Raw genomic sequence first — 4,973 nt, 5'->3', positions numbered from 1 at the left:
AAGGAGTGTCAGGCAGAGCAGTGACAAAAATCATCTTTCTCTCCTGGATGGTTCTTTTAGTGCTTAGCTTTCTAAAAATCAATATTAAACAGTTTTCAAAGCTTTGAAAAATAAATTACAGATAGATTATTGATATAAATGTAAGAAGTGAATAGTAAGTTTTGTACAATATAGGATAAAAACCTCAGAACATGACAAAAAAGAGAATAGAGAAAAAACAAATCAAAAAAGAATACAAATGCTGTTACATTACATCATGATTAAGAATTTCTATTCTAAAGGCACAACCGCCATAAGTAAAATGAAAGGTTACAGAAAAAAGAACTAAGTTCAGTATTAGTCTTAGGAAAGATTCATATTCCGTGTAGAGAAATACTACGAATCATGGGGAACAAATCTCTAGGACAAAAGATAAACTTTATTTTTACTTGGGAGGCCACTCCCATCAGTGCTATTGGACCAAGCAGTGTTGGGGATCAAACCCCAGGAACTGGAACATGTGCTCCAACCAGCTTCCTGTACACACACTGTAAAATAGGATATATAACTTACCAAGTAAGGTATGAAAATCCTTATATCCAGTTATTATCAGAGATCATAAGTTAAAGCCACCACAATGACAAGAATAGCTTGACTGAAAACGTCTATTTAAAATGATGGTAAGTTAAGCAACCAGTATTCTGTGACTCTTCTGGGAATCTAAAATGGTACAATTGGTAAAAATAATATGCACAATTATAAGGTATGCTCCCAATAATATATCAAATAAATATTTTGTGGTGTAGGAATATTAATAGTAGCATCATTAGTCCTATTTTAAAAATAAAAATTATCAAATATCCCTCAAATGTTATGAAGAGTGAACTGGGTAAGTAAATGCTGCATATTCATGCAGAAAAAATTTGTTATAGCAATAAGAATGGAAGCACTACCGTGATACGTGATAATACTGGTAAATATTATAAGCAACTTTAAATAACATTTCCTTTTGGCAAAAGGAAATAAGAGATAATGGCATATGCACACAATGGAATATGATCAGGCTTTAAGAAGAGATGAAATCATGCAATTTGCTGCTACGTGTGTGCATCTGGAGAGTATCATGCTAAGTGAAACTAGTCAAAAGAGGGACAGACAGAATGCCCTCTCCCATATGCGGATATAAAGTCACATAGTAAAGGAATAATAAATTCTCCCAAACACAGGAACTGAGAAAAGGTAATCATTAGGAAGCTTACGACAGGGGGTGTATATGGTGCACTGGGGCAATGGTGGAGGCAAACAGACACTCTAGTTGAGGGAATTGTGCTAAAATGTTTTATGCATGAAACCCTACCATTAACATTAACATTAACTTGTGACATATTGCCTAAAATAAAAGTAACATCAATATTTTATGTAGTCAAAAATAAGAGGCAAAAAACATAAAAGAGAAAATCCTGTATTATTTTATTTATATACAATGCAAAACTGGCTATCATAAATTTGAGTATATTTATATCTGAGATAGAGAAGTTACTTTATATTTCCACCATGGGTTTTAGGTTTTCAACATTTATACTTATTATATAATGTTGTTATTGGATAAATTAGTGATTAATTTGGGGCTTTGGAGCCATACCTGGCAGTTCTCAGGGCTCTCTCCTGACTCTGTACTCAAGGATCATTTTAGAAACGGCTTGGAAAATCATATAGGGTGCTGAGATTGAGCTCAGGTAGGCTGCATGCAGGATAAGAGCTCTACCTGCTGGACTATCTCTCTGGACCCTGTATTAGTGATTTTAAGAGATTATTTCTTGAAATGTAACTCAAAAATAAAAATTATTGATTTAGGCTAAAGAAAAATAGCACTGTAGCACTGTTGTACATTGTTCATTGATTTGCTCAAGCAGGCACCAGTAACATCTCCATTGTGAGATTTGTTATTGTTTTTGGCATATAGAATATGCCACGGGTAGCTTGCTAGGCTCTGCCGTGTGGGTGGGATACTCTCAGTAGCTTGCTGGGCTCTACAAGAGGGATGGAGGAATCGAACCCGGGTTGACCGCATGCAAGACAACCACCCTACCCGCTTTGCTATCGTAAGAATACAGATTATAGTAAAAATAAACTATGAATATATTTAAAATCCTTTATTAGAAATGAGATGAATTGCCTGTATGGTTCATGTATTTCTGACAAAAGAAATATCTCATTTTTTTCAGGCACTCTTCCTAGTAATTGGATATATGTAACAACTAGATAGATAAGTTCTTACTCTCATGAAATTTCATTTTGATCTCAATAAGAAAAATTTGAAGACTATTTCACAAAAATAGTGTCTTTTACATTCTTAAAATTTTATTTTAGGCACCATGATTTACAATACTTATAATAGCACAGTTTTATGCATAAGAAATTCAAACACTTCCCCTGCCCCAATGTTAACCATTGTCCCTGTGTCCTTCCTGCCCCATTCCTTCTGTTCTCCCTCCATCCCCCACTTACAGTAATGCATTTCCTACTTAAGACCAGTTCTCAGTTTCTGTTGCCTTTGGGTACTTTTTGTTATCTGAGTACATTTCTTTGTATGTTTCATATGAGAGGGTATTCTGTGTCTGTTCCTCTCCTTCTGACTAACTTCTAGGTCTCTAGGAGTGTCTTTACTTTTTCTTTTTCTTTTTTTTTGTGCTTTTCGGGTCACACCCAGTGATGCACAGGGCTTACTCCTGGCTCTACATTCAGGAATTACTCCTGGCGGTGCTGGGGGACCATATGGGATCCTGGGAATCGAACCCTGGTTGGCTGAGTGCTAGGCAAACTCCCTACCCGCTGTGTTATCACTCCAGCCCCTAGGAGTATCTTTTCATGTTAACCCACTTACTTAAAACTGGACAGAGAAGGGGCTGGCGAAATGCTACAGCAGGTACGAGCTTGCTTTGCATGCAGCTGACCCATGTGCTCCCCAGAGCAGCTTAATACAGAGCCAGGAGTAACCCTTGAGTATAGCCAGGTATGGCCCCAAAACAATCAAACAAACAAATAAAATTCAACAGAGAAACATACTTTACAACAATGTGGTTCATTAAAATTAACCAGATTTGTGTTATAAAGGATATCCTAGGCAATTATTCAATAATATGTATATATTTTTATTAAATATAAAGATTTATTTGATATCCAGATATTATTAACCCAATAAAACAAGGATTTTTTGGCTTACATTTGGCAGCAAGTGACTATTTTAATAGCACTTTTAGAAAAAGTATTGGGAGATCCTGAGGGGAGACTAGCGTGCCTGTCCCCACCTCTGGCCCCCAGCCCCCACAGAATTGGCCCTCTCAACTAGGATCAAGGCGATTCTCACCTTTAACAACCACCGGAACCATTTAACAGCCATGGTTCTCCACATTCTACCAACCCTACAGTGAAGATACACAGCAGCAGATCATCAGGGAGGTATCCCATTTGATATCTAAGAGAGATGAACATGTTCTTAATTTCCTAGGAGGATTCCTGATTGAGGATCTGACAATAAACTGATTCATAGACATTATGCAACATTATATTTTGTATTCTGCTATTGCTTGCTGGAGCGATAGCACAGTGGGTAGGACGTTTGCCTTACACGTGGCCGACCCAGGTTGGATTCCTCCATCCCTCTTGGAGAGCCCGGAAAACTACCAAGAGTATCTAGCCTGCACAACAGAGCCTGGCAAGCTACCCACGGGATATTCATTATGTTAAAAATAGTAACAAGTCTCACAATGGAGACGTTAGTGGGGCCCGATCGAGCAAATTGGTGAGCAACAGGATGACAATGTTACAGTGACAGTGATTCTGCCTGGATTCTTCAGAAAGTGAACTTGACATTTTAGACTTAATTCAGCTTTCTGTGGAAACACTAGACAAGGGTTCTAAAAAATGTTTGTGAACTGGATTTAATTTTCCACATAGACAAGATTAACAATATCCTTGCAGAAATGGTGACGGGGAATGGTCTTTGAGACCAACATGAATGGAATTGTCAGGCAAACTGATGTACAAATCAAACTGGAGAAATCTGGGGCTGGCTTAGCAGGAGCTCCAGCGTGCTGAATCAGCTGTAAAGAATATGAATCTTCCTGAGATCCCAAGAAATATTAACATTGGTGACATAGGTATAAAAGTGCTAAACCAGCCCTCTTTTAAGTAAAACATTTAAATGGCCTCTCCCAGATAAAATCCAGAAGGGGCAAGTCATCCACCTTTACTATGTAGTTGTTTACCAAAAATAGAGAGTCTTAACTTTTGCTCTTGTATAAGTTATGGTACTATATAGAAGTTGTTTAAATCAGTATGGAAGTTCAATGTTGCTTTTCTTCTCAGCGATTTTAAAGAAAGTTAGTAGTTTTGGTGTGATTTTTTTTCTTTCTAAACTGAATTTCTATGCCCACGTAAGGCATGCCTCTATGTACTGCCTACTACAGTATTTCAAAAATTGCTTGAGACATTTCTTTAAATTATGTATAACTCAAAATATTTGTATAGAACACAACTGAGGTATTTCTTAATTCTTTCTGTTACTTGTCACAATTGTTAAAGAACCATGTATGTATTGCAAGAAAACATGACCTTTCTCTCAGTTGAAATAAACACCAAGGCAACTGAACTTCAAAAGCACCTTTATCTTTGCCTGATACATACTTTCACAATAAGTTTTGTATGATCCACTGACTCAACAAAGTAAATAAAATAATATTTTATCACTGTTAAGAAAATTGTTTAGATTATTCCAAGTTTACCTCCCTGGAATACTTCAAAAGGTAAATTAAATATCATATCTGAAACCAAATTGAAAGGATAGCAAAGTTAAAGTTACATGTAGATGAGTATGTGTGTGTATATGTATGTGTATAAACATATATACTCCTGCCAGCATCTGTTAATCTCCTCATTGGCCACCATCCAGAACTCACAGCTGCTTCTCCCAGGAGGAAGCATAAAATGAGGCC

General features: G+C 36.7%; 1 pseudogene; it reads left to right on the top strand.

Moving 5' to 3' along the window:
• The first annotated feature begins 384 nt into the window (after positions 1-384).
• On the top strand, positions 385-4,174 carry LOC101555387 (AP-3 complex subunit sigma-1-like; annotated as a pseudogene).
• The last annotated feature ends 799 nt before the right edge of the window (positions 4,175-4,973 follow it).

Source organism: Sorex araneus, chromosome 1, assembly GCF_027595985.1.
Source record: "Sorex araneus isolate mSorAra2 chromosome 1, mSorAra2.pri, whole genome shotgun sequence".
Lineage (NCBI taxonomy): Eukaryota > Metazoa > Chordata > Mammalia > Eulipotyphla > Soricidae > Sorex > Sorex araneus.
This window is presented reverse-complemented; position numbering and strand designations above follow the sequence as displayed.